Source organism: Nelumbo nucifera, chromosome 7 (genome assembly GCF_055504915.1).
Source record: "Nelumbo nucifera cultivar China Antique chromosome 7, China Antique-T2T, whole genome shotgun sequence".
Taxonomy (NCBI): domain Eukaryota; kingdom Viridiplantae; phylum Streptophyta; class Magnoliopsida; order Proteales; family Nelumbonaceae; genus Nelumbo; species Nelumbo nucifera.
This window is the reverse complement of record NC_142655.1, coordinates 41,027,481-41,040,211: the sequence shown is the minus strand read 5'-3', so window position 1 is coordinate 41,040,211 and position 12,731 is coordinate 41,027,481. Positions and strand designations below refer to the sequence as shown.

Genomic DNA, 12,731 nt, shown 5'->3' with positions numbered 1-12,731 from the left:
CAGAACTACAGGCCAAGGAAAAGCGTGACGAGGATGAGGAGGGCAAGGTCACTAGGTAAGCTAAAGATGGTGTGTAGGAAGACATAAATGATCCTCTAACTAATCATTGAGTCTTTAAGTGTTGTGACCTTTTTCCCTTCCTTTTTTGTTTCCTAGTTCATTCCTCATGTCTTCTTCTCTCCTTTTCTTCTGAAGTTGCAAGGGTTGGTATGCCAAGCTAGAGCTATGTAGAAACATATCAATGCAATGTAGAACATTTTTGTTGCACTTTCTGTTTTGCTTTAACCTATTGTAGAGTTTGATTCAAAGTGTAGGGTATCCGACCTCCATCAGGATCACTTCTTTGGATCCAAAGGTGAGGTTAAATGGAGCCTCCCTGGTTGTAGTTTGAAGTGGTGCATACGCCTAAAGGACACTTGGGAGTTCCTCGACCTATCTTCCTTTAGCTTGGTCCAGGCGTGTCTTCAAACCATGCATGATGGTGCAATTGGTGACTTTGGTATGGTCATTGCTTAGCAGGTAATAGCGTGCAGTGGTGCAATGCTCGATGCTGAACTCTCTGCAGTATCATTTGAACTTCCTATCTATGAATTAGGATTCATTGTTAGTGATCAGGACCAAAGGGATACCAAAGCAACAGATTGACCTCCAAAAGAACCCTTGTAAATTCTTGGTAGTGATCCACGTTAAGGGTTCAGCCTTAACCCACTTCATGAAAGTCGATGGCAATGAAGAGAAACTTCTTTTGGTTAGTAGCAAGAGGGAACGGGCCAATGATATCCATCACCCATTGGGAAAGAGGTCAGGGGCTACAAATCGGTGTTAGTGGGATCATAGGTTGATGAAGCATGTTGGAGTGCCTCTAACAATGGTCGCACTTTCGTATGAGTTGCCCGATGTCTCAAAGCACATAATCTGCATTGTTGAGGGTGAGGCATTTAATATAAGGCGGAGTATGTGATCTTTAGTACAGATCTCCTCTAATGATGCAATATTAGGTCATCCTGTGTGCAACCTTCTTGGCATCGGCTCAGTCATCTAAAAGGGCGCCTTTATGAAGGAAGCAAGAGATAGGGTCTTTCCAAGAAGGTTGAGTTTGTGTAAAAAAATAGCAAAGTTGCCTCCAAGATCAGAGCATGATAACCTAGCTAGCAAGGATAAGATGCCAACTTAAACATTCTCTGACTGAGGTATTTGACGAATGGAGAAGTGTTCAAGTCTAGAAATGGTCTCTTGGATTAGCCATCGTATTTGACTAAGGTACCTTCTTCAAGTAAATGGCCATGGTGGGCTTCTGAGTTGCAAACTCGTTGTTGACCTAGTTCATTACTAGTTGGGAATCATTAAAGGCCTCTATGCATGTTGCACTAACCACAAGGCAAAGTTTAGTAATAAGTACCTAATATTTTGCTTCATTGTTGGAGGCCTTGAAGTCAAACCAAAGAGCATGCTCTAGGGCAAGGTTATCTGGTCCGAGGAGAAGGAGGTCAACACCGCTCCCCTATTGGTTCAAAGGGTTGTCAACATGAAGAGTCTAGGTTGACAACTCCATTGATGGGATCCAGGATGGAGAAGGTGCATTTAGCTACGAAGCCAGCCAAGATGTGGGTCATGAAGGCAGGTCAGGGTGCACAGTGGAGGTTGAACTTACCAAGTTCTATGGTCCACCTTGTCAAGTGTCCCAAGGCCCCAGGCTTCTATAACACTTGCTTGGAGGGTTGATTGGTGCATGAATATTGTGAACATGGAAGTAGGGTTTGAGCTTGCGAGCAGAGATCACTAGGGCCAAAACAACTTTTTCCAGGTTTAGATATCTAGTCTCTACGTCTATAAACACTTTTCTAGTATAGTAGATAGGTGATGCGTATAGATTACACTAGCAAGTGCACTAGCTGATCAAGTAATACAATGATGAGAAGAGTATCGTTCCCACGAGGATTGATCCAACAACTACTATCACTGAATCAACCTTTTGTTATCTGATAAATCGAAATATTAAACAAATAAAAAGCCTAATTCCTAATTAGCAAGCTACCCTAATCAGTTTCGGATCAAACCACCTTCATGCAATGAGAAGAAAAGCTGTATGTAAACACTAGCAGAATCGGTTCAGTAATTAAACCATTAAGTTATTCAATCGATGTGGAATTCAGCCATGGTTTGGGGAAACCCTAATGGTATGAGCAGCCACTCTCGAGCACACCCACTCTATCTATGGGTGACAATTCCTATATCTCTATCAAGAATTTAATCCCCATAGATGCATTAAGAACAAAAAATTCGAAGGGCATCAATTTAGGTATGAATGAACACCAAACGAACCATGCATATTATCTCTAAGATGCATTAGATCCGTTTTCTTGATCAGTTGATCTGATTACCTAAACTCTTTCTCAAGCAATTCAAGCAATCCAAGAAATAAGAACAATTCGGCCAAGATTATTCTATCAATTGAAAACCCTAATCAAGAAATACCAAGAACGAATCCAATCAATCGAATAATAGCAAGAAAGAAAGATTCAATAACAAAAACCCATTAAACCCTAGCTGAATCTAGGTTACCAAATATGCAGAACCAAAGAAGAAGACAACCTATGATCCTTGCATCAATCTTCGATCTCCTTGATGTGATTCTTCTTCAATTCGCATTCAACAGCCTCCTTCCTTCTCTAGTACTTCTCTTCTTCAATTTGCTTTCACGGGTTCGGACCCTAATCTCTTCTTTTTTCTTTTCTTTATACTCTCCCCTTCAGCCTTCTCTCTCTTCTCTAAAAGCAGCCACCATTTTGGGGTCTCCCTAGGGCTGCGAATTGGGCTGCAGTTGTGCCTCCCTCTTTGGTGGGCCGAAATGCTTCTCTTGGAGGGTTTTGGCTGGGCTCTCTCCTTGGTGTCCCCCATAGGGTTTCAAATTGGGTTTTTCTTCTTTATGGGCCGAAGTGATCTCGTTTTGATTCTCAGCTGGGTCTTTCTTCTAGATGGGCCGAAATGCTTCCCTATTCGCCCTTCAGAATGTCTTTATGCTATCTTCACCCTAAACTGTCACAAACTCTTGATTTCCTGAAATCATTATCAATTAGGGTAAAAAATCATGAAAATCATCATGAAAACCATGTATAAAACAATAAAAATGATGTGTAGCCTGCGCACACATCAAACTCCCCCACACTTAAACTTTTGCTTGTCCTCAAGCAAAGGTTACATTACCCATAAACTGATCATCCCCCAGATTATTTTCACCTATCGAGTGAATTTTTGGATGAGAATGCGCTTAGTGATCAGAAATCTTGCATAAGCACTCTGATTCATCCCCATGATTGGCCACTCTTACCACATACATAAGAGCCAAGGAAGGGGAAACATGAGGTTCTTCATGCTCCAGCACTTAATTCCATTCACTGTATATAGCAGTTCCTTCACCGCCATAACTAACCATCACCTCGAGCTTGGTCTCAAATCCTGTCAATGCACTAAATTGAATGTTCAACCATATTTTTTTGTCCCTTTGAACCTCAGCCATCACCAAATTCTTTTCTTTCTTTTTTTTCTTCTTTTTTTTTTTTGGTGTGAGTGCATTTTATGCTCCATCTCACACGGATCACAGGCTAGAGGCAGATAACAGTACTCATATTCCAAGTTGCTAGTTTTACTATTCAGCTTGGAATAGCGGAGTTGGGACTGAACTCATATCATAAACCGCTAGTTTTACTATTCAGCTCATGACAGCGGAGTCATCTGGACTTTGTCCCTTTTTCTTCTTCTCTTTTTTTTCTTTTTGCAATTTTTGAAATTCATGCATGAACAGTTCATGAAGTGCACTAATGGCTCGAGTGTTCATTAAGATTTCAATCAAGAGCCCTATACTCATGAGTAAAATTAGTGTTGGTCATGATGTCTTATTCAGCTTCCTTAACCTCATGTATTGTGATCAATTAGATAATTCACAGGAATGAATTCTAGCACTTACAATGGTTTCCTTTAACTCATCGTATTCCCTCTTCGAGTTCACCTTATAGACAGCAATAAATATCAGGGGAATTCCAGTTTATTCGGCCTATCGATGCATGTAAGTATTGGGGTGATTGAGGTGCAGAACTATCATGAACATTGCCCTCAATGTTCATATAATTTGAAGATGAATTCAGCAATGAGGGCAGTGGGACTTCAAGCAATAAAAGGGGTTTAGAGAACTTCCCTGAAGAGCGTGCTGAATTCTGAATTGGCTCTTCCGTTTGGCCCTTCTAGCTGCTGAGAATCAAAAGAAACTAGGAAGGAGGAGAGAATGATACACTAGGTGTAATCAGCAATCTGCGAAATTCAAATCCTAGAAAAAAAAAGCTCAAATGATACGGAAAAAGGAAAAACAGAAAAACAAATAAAAATAAGAACTACTTATCAGCATTGGGTTGCCTCTCAATAAGCGCTTATTTTCTGTTTGAAGCTCGATAGTCTAGTGGCATCAATGTTCATCTAGGTATACAGTTGATGGGGCAGGTAATGTCCCATCCACTATATATGGCTTTAGGTGCTGACCATTGACCTTGAATGTGCCTTGTGTCGGGTGTGTTACCTCTACAGCTCCATGAGGGAAAACTTGTGAGATGGTGAAGGGTCCAGACCACCTCGATTTCAGCTTGCCTGGGAACAACCGGAGGCGTGAATTATACAATAGCACTTGCTGTCCCACCTGAAAGTCACGCCTTAATACATTCTTGTCATGCCATCGTTTGGTTCTTTCCTTGTAGAGCTTGGCATTCTCATAAGCTGCAAGTCAGAATTCATCCATCTCATCAACTGCATTCGTCTCTGTGCTCCTGTTGCCTGCAAATCAAAATTTAATAACTTCAGGGCCCAATATGCCTTATGCTCAAGTTCAACAGGTAAATGACATGATTTTCCAAAGACCAACCTATATGGGGACATGCCGATGGGTGTTTTATATGCAGTCCTATATGCCCACAATGCATCATTTAGCTTGATTCACCAGTCCTTCCTAGAGGAGTCTACTGTCTTCTCCAAAATTCTTTTGAGTTCCCTATTAGCTAAATCGACTTGGCCACTGGTTTGAGGGTGATATGGGGTTGCTAATTTATGCATAACACCATATTTTCGCATCAACCGCTCAAATTGGGTGTTGCAGAAATGAGTTCCCCTATCACTAATTATGGCGTGAGGTGTGCCGAATCGAGTGAATAGCTTTTTGAGGAAGTGAACTACTCTCCTAGAGTCATTTGTGGGTAAATCCATGGCTGCCACCCATTTGGACACATAGTCAACAACAAATAGGATGTATTTGTTCCCAAAAGAATTTGGGAATGGTCCCATGAAGTCTATACCCCATACATAAAAAATTTCACAGATTAATATATTAGTAAGAGGCATTTCATTCTGTTGAGAGATATTACTTGTCCTTTGGCACTGGTCACATGTGGACACATACCTGTGAGCATCATTGAACAAGGTTGGCCAATAGAAACCTGATTGCAATACCTTGGCTGCAGTGCAGTTGGCTCCGAAGTGGCCTCCCGCTTCTCGATCATGGCAATAGCGGAGCACCGACTCCATCTCCTCATTGGGAACACACCTCCTAATGATCTGATCTGCACAAAGTTTATACAGAAAGGGGTCCTCCCACAAATAGTGTTTCACATCAAAGAAGAATTTCTTCCTCTACTGATATGAAAGATTAGAAGGGAGAACATTTCCAGCAAGATAATTGGCAAAATCAGCATACCAAGGAGATGTGTCTACCTGAATAGAATAGAGCTACTCATCCGGAAACTCATCTCGGAAGGTGCTGGTTATCTTCCCTTCCAAGTCTGCATTCTCTAACCGGGAAAGATGATCAGCAGCTAGGTTCTCGGTACCCTTCTTGTCACAGATCTCAACATCAAACTCTGGCAGCAGCAGAATCCACCTTATCAACCTTGGTTTGGCATCATTCTTTGCGAGTAGGTGTCTTAATGCTGGTTGATTTATATACACAACAACCTTGGACAAGATTAGATATGAATGAAACTTATCAAAAGAAAAAATTACCGCTAGTAGTTCTTTCTCTGTTGTGGTGTAATTCTGTTGAGCTCCATTCAAGGTCCTGCTAGCATAATAAATTGGTTGAAAGTGTTAGTTCATTCTTTGTCGTAAAACAACCCCCACTGCTGAATCACTCGCATCACACATCAGCTCGAAAGGAAGAGTCCAATCCGGTGCTATTATGATCGAGGCATTAATTAGCTTGTCCTTTAGGATGTTGAACACTTGTAGGCATTCCTTTGTGAAATCGAAGGGCACATCTTTCTGAAGCAAATTGGACAACGACTTAGCTATCTTGGAGAAATCTTTGATGAACCGACTGTAGAATCCTACATGTCCCAAGAAGCTTCTCACAGAATGGACGGATGTTGGTGGCGGCAACTTCTCAATTGTCTCCACCTTGGCTTTGTCAACCACAATCCCTCTCTATGAAACCTTATGTCCAAGCACAATGCCTTCTTGCACAATGAAATGACATTTCTCCCAGTTCAGCACTAGATGAGTTTCCTTGCACCGCTTGAGTACATTCTCCAAGTTATTTAAACATGCATCGAAGGAAGAGCCAAAGACTGAAAAATCGTCCATGAAGATCTCCATAAACTTCTCAACCATATCAGAAAATATATCCATCATGCACCTCTGAAAAGTTGCTGGAGCATTGCATAACCCGAATGGCATCCTCCTGTAGGCAAAGGTACCGTAGGGACATGTGAAGGTGGTCTTCTCCTGATCTTCCGGTGAAATCTGAATCTGATTATAGCCCGAATACCCATCTAAGAAACAATAGTACTCATGTTCGGCTAGCCTCTCTAACATCTGATTAATGAAGGGTAGAGGGAAGTGGTCCTTGCATGTGGTTTCATTTAATTTTCTGTAATCAATGCACACTCGCCACCCGGTAATGGTCCTAGTCGGTATGAGTTCATTCTTAGCATTCGGTACCACGGTCATGCCACCTTTCTTCGACACTTCTTGCACTGGACTCACCCATGAGCTGTCGGAGATCGGATAGATAATGCCTGCATCTAACAGCTTGATTACTTCGGCCTTCACCACATCCTTCATGTTTGGGTTCAGGCGTCTCTAGGGCTGAACCGAGGGCTTGCTTCCATCTTCCATCAGAATTTTGTGAGTGCATATGGATGGGTTGATGCCCTTGATGTTTGCTATCTTCCAAGTCAGAGCTGTTTTATGTTCTCTTAACACCCGTAATAGTTTTTCTTTCTGCAGAGGGGACAAGGCTGCTGATATGATCACTAGTAGGGCTAAAGGTGCTTCTAAGAAAGCATACTCCAAATGCGGTGGGAGTTGCTTCAGCTCAAGGGTGGGCGACTTTTCGATCAAAGGCTTGCTTTTTGGCATCGAAGGTCTATCCAAGCTCTCCAACTTGATGAACCCCTTCCCTTGAAACTGCGGATTGGCATTCAGGTATGCTGCCATGCTTTGAATCTCTTCATTTTCTCCCACTATGGATTCTCCATCCTGTATGCATAGCTCAAGGGGATCGGCCGATCTGTTAACCTGAAAACAGTCACCAACAGCATAATCAATGACATCAATCATATAGCAGGAATCATCACTAGAAGGTGCATGTTTCATAGGATCAGACATTTTAAAAATTACTTCCTCATCTTGAATCCTAAGACTGAGTTTCCCTTGTTGCACATCAATCATTGCCTTTCCTGTAGCTAGGAAGGGTCGCCCTAGGATAAGTGGGACATCAACGTCCTCTTGCATGTTTAAAACTATGAAATCCACGGGAAAAATGAATTTGTCAACTTTAACAAGTACATCTTCTATGATTCCCCTAAGATGCTTGATGGACCTATCAACTAATTGCATGCAACTCTAGTGGGTTGGGGTTCACCCATCCCCAATTTCTTAAAAACCGAATATGACATCAAATTTATACTAGCTCCTAAATCACATAGTGCCTTATTAATTTTCAAACTACCTATAATTCAAGGAATAGTGAAACTCCCTGGATCTTTTAGTTTTTGAGGCAACTTGTTGAGAAGGATTGCTGAACATTCTTCATATAGTGCAACTGTAGCCACGTCTCCTAGTTTCCTTTTGTTTGCCAATATCTCCTTTAGGAACTTTGCATAGTGTGGCATCTGGGATAAAGCATCTGCAAAAGGAATGTTAATACGTAAACTCTTAAAAATTTCAAGAAACTTACCGAATTCCTTTTCTAATTTGTGTTGCTTTAGCCTATTCGGAAATGGTACTTGCGGCTGTTGACTTTTCTCTTTCTTTGAATCAGATTGCTCTTCCTCCTTCTTTTCGGTTTCTAGGGTTGCACTCACCTTGCTTTCTTCTCCACTTCTTATAGCTCCTTGCCACTCCTCAAGGTAATGGCTTGCACCTGCTCTCTTGGATTAACTTCGGTATTGCTAGGTAAAGTGCCTTGAACTCTAGAAGATATCATCTGTGCCAGTTGCCCCACTTGAGTTTCCAAGTTCTTGATCGATGCCTCTTGGTTCTGAAATCTCGTTTCAGCACATGCTATGAACTTGGTCATCAGCTCCTCCAGATTAGATTTCTTTTCTGGCTGATTGAAATTTTGGGGAAAGGGTTTCACCGCATTTTGATTTTGCCAAGACAAATTGAGGTGATTCCTGAAGGGATGAGAGATCCATCGAATGGACGCCCAAAGATTGCGGAATAAGGGGGTGAATTTCATAAATTTTTCTCTCCCTTCAACTGGGAATCGCATTCCCTATTTAGAAAATCATATTTTCAAGGATCATTCTTGAACCATAAACTGAACCAGATCTGAACCAAAAGAAATAGGAAAGGATTATACCTGATACGGAGAAGCAGTATCCCCCAAAGAAGGTGTTTACGCCCAAGGAAGGATCCAAAGACTGCTCCCACTAAAGATGGCGCAGTGCAGGATGGAGCAGAATCAGCAGTGTTCTTCTCCAAGAACTCTGTCCTTCGCAAGAAACATCAAGATGGCACGTGAGAATAGCTTCCTATCAATTCTTCCTCCAAGAACTGATGTCAAGATCGAATCTTGACTTCTCCCACAACTGGAATCAAACTGGCAAACAAGGCGGCAAGAACATGGAGGCAGCAAGAAAGAATTCTGCAGGGTTGCTTAATTCTTTCTTTTATGATTTTAGCTCTGAAGAGGATCTGATTATGTGTCTTCTCAAGGCTGGCACCCCCTCCTTCTTTTGTTAACCTAAAAGATCAGCTCCTAATCCAATTAGGAGCTGCTTATCCAAATCATATTTGGATCAGCCCTCTCTTTAGGTGATAAGGATAAACCCTTATCTTATCTGCAGATTAGATTAGCTTTCTCCTAATCTCATTAGGAGGTTTCAAGATCTGAATCACATTCAGTTCTGGACTCTTTGAGTGGATAGGGTCAAGACTCTATCCTATCTGCTAATCCATCTCAGAATTCGCCCCCATAATTAACTAATTAAATAGCCCAGTTCGAAATGGGCTTTAGGCCCATTAAGCTTATGTGCTCACTTAACCTTCCTAACTGCTGCCCAGTTGGGCTTCTTTGTATGGCGTGGGACCCAAGCATTGATCTACACATCAGCCACATGGGTTCGGCCCAGCCTTTGTTACAAGGCCTGGCCGAATACACTGTTATGGACAGTGCACCCCCTGAAACCCATCAAATGGGCTCTATGGGCCCAACACTTACCCTAAGTGGTCCCTGGGCCAAGCCACCTTGTAACACCCAGGGACTGTGGGCAGATGCAAGATTAGCCCATTAGGTATTATCCTCAATGGTCCTACACTTAACCTCTCAGCCCATTAGGTATTATCCTCAATGGTCCTACACTTTCTCTTTGCCTTCTTTTTCTTGCCCGATTTGCCAGTTTCAACAAGCATGGCAATGGGCTCATCCTTTTTAATCAATTCTTCGGCCCTCTACAACATATTGCTGAGTTCCTGCAAGCTGACGTTCAGCTTGTTCATGTTGTAGTTCATGATGAATGGATTAAAGGATGGAGGCAGAGAGTTGAGAATAGCATCGATCTGTGTTACCAGATCCAACCCGGATCCAAGAGCCTCCAATTCGTTGATATAGCCCATCATCCGAAGACAATGGTCGTGAACTTGTTGGCCCTTGGACATCTACGCGGTCATGAACTATTTCAAGACCTTCTGCCGAGTAGAATGATTCTGCTCTTCGTACATTGTCTTCAGACTGTCCAATATGTCCTTAGCAAGTTCGATCTGATCGAACTGCCTCTGAATTGGATTGTCTAAAGAGGCAATGATATAGCAGCGGGCAAGGGAGTTTTTCTCCTCCCATTCCTGGTATTCTCTTCTCCGGGCCTCGGAAGCCCTATCTCCCAGATGATCCGGGGCAGGATTCTTGGCTACCTTATCCAACTTTTCAGAGGTTAAGACCAACATAAGGTTCCTGTACCAGTCGGCATAGTTTCGGCCCTTCAACTTGTTGTCATCAAGCAATTTTGCAAATGATCCGTTTGCCATTTTCTGATAAAAGAGCTAACATCAGTGCATGATGGAGCAGAATCCCCCAACGAAGGTGTTCACGCCCAAGGAAGGATCCAAAGACTACTCCCACTAAAGATGGCGCAGTGCAGGATGGAGTAGAATCAGCAGTGTTCTTCTCCAAGAACTCTGTACTTCGCAAGAAACAACAGGATGGCACGTGAGCACAACTTCCTATCAATTCTTCCTCCAAGAACTGATGTCAAGATCGAATCCTGACTTCTCCCACAACTGGAGATCGAACTGCCAAACAGGGCGGCAAGAACAGGGAGGCAGCAAGAAAGAATTCTGCAGGGTTGCTTAATTCTTTCTTCTGTTGTGATTTCAGCTCTAAAGAGGATCTGATTATGTGTCTTCTCAAGGCTGCCACCCCCTCCTTATTTTGTTAACCTCAAAGATCAGCTCCTAATCCAATTTGGAGCTACTTATCCAAATCATATTTGGACCAGCCCTCTCTTTAGGTGATAAGGATAAACCCTTATCTTATTTGCAGATTAGATTAGCTTTCCCCTAATCTCATTAGGAGATTTCTAGATCTGAATCACATTCAGATCTGGACTCTCTGAGTGGATAGGGTCAAGACCCTATCCTATCTGTTAATCCATCTCAGAATTCCCCCCCATAATTAACTAATTAAATAACCCAGTTCAAAATGGGCTTTAGGCCCATTAAGCTTATGTGCTCACTTAACCTTCCTAACTGGTGCCCAGTTGGGCTTCTTTGTATGGCGTGGGACCCAAGTATTGATCTACACATCAGCCACATGGGTTCGGCCCAGCCTTTGTTACAAGGCCTGGCCGAATACACTGTTATGGACAGTGCACCCCCTGAAACCCATCAAATGGGCTCTATGGGCCCAACACTTACCCTAAGTGGTCCCTGGGCCAAGCCACCTTGTAACACCCAGGGACTGTGGGTAGATGCAAGATTAGCCCATCAGGTATTATCTTCAATGGTCTTACACTTAACCTCTCAGCCCATAGTTATCATACATTGCTCGACAAGAGAGGACCTCTCCCTCGGCTGCAAGGAACAGTGTTGCACTCTCTACTTATGTGGATCCCGGGAATTAAAATTTTCTTGCAAACATTTTAGAAACCATAATATATATACTTTTATATCTCATATAAAATATACTTTGCAAAACAAATCTCAACGGTTGAAATCGACTGCCGATAGTCTTGGTTTCCATCAGTGAGAGTGCATCCCCGATCATTACCTTTGTCCGACAAAGGGGCTGATCCTGTCACTATGATCACCCACTCAGATGAATTCTCAGACTGTCCCAACATACCCAGGTTTTGACCCCCGCTAAGGATCTCACTGATTGGTACATCAAAGACAGCCCAATTTGACACCTAGTGCAGTATCATAATCGAGTCTAGGGGTCGGGTGTAACTTTCCAGTTTTGCCCATCAATATCCAAGGTCCAGGGCAATACTGAAAATCTGATCCAGTTCAAAGATTCAATTAATCCCACACTGTATGTGCCTAGGGTTTCACCCTGGCAGTTGAGACAGGCCACGCAAACCGACTTAGTGGCACCACAGTGTCTGCCTTGTTGGGATAGGTCTCCCCCAGACCGATCCACTGGCTGGGAACATTCTAAACTAACACGAGTCTCATTAAGTGTCCAGTTTAAGGGTATTACACAGAAACATACCAAGGGAAGATGAATCAAATATGTACTTTTACTCATTTACAATAAACTCATAGTGTACATCATTCTGATTGAAGCTAAGGGCATACAAAACTGTCTAACAATTCCTCCATCCGGGGATAAATGCACGAGGGTACTGATTGCCTTGCTGCCTTTGCAAATTACCAACAAAATCTACCTGCTCGGGTGACTGCATGAACTGATTTCCGACTTGACATTCAGTGCTGATTTGACCTCCCCATACCATTCACAAACTACGGTTTGAACATGCATGGCTGCCAACTGCATTTCATCTATCTTCTTGCTGAGGGCAGCGATTTGTGCGGATAGTGTTGTATAGGTGTCTACATTATGAAGTCCGGGCTGTCTCCTTACTTGGGCTCTCTCGGAATGCCATTGATAGTTGTTTGCAGCCATCTCCTCAATGAGTGCATGGGCAACTTCCGGGGTCTTGTTATTAATGGATCCCCCAGCTGCAACATCCATAACAGTTTTATTTTCTTTGGTCAACCCCTTATAAAATGTCTGAACTTGCAGCCATACAGGA

General features: G+C 42.6%; 1 pseudogene; it reads right to left on the bottom strand.

Annotated features, from left to right (window-relative positions):
* Nucleotides 1–7,095, bottom strand: part of LOC148790410 (uncharacterized) — a 33,906-nt pseudogene extending 26,811 nt beyond the window's left edge.
* Nucleotides 7,096–12,731: the final 5,636 nt, after the last annotated feature.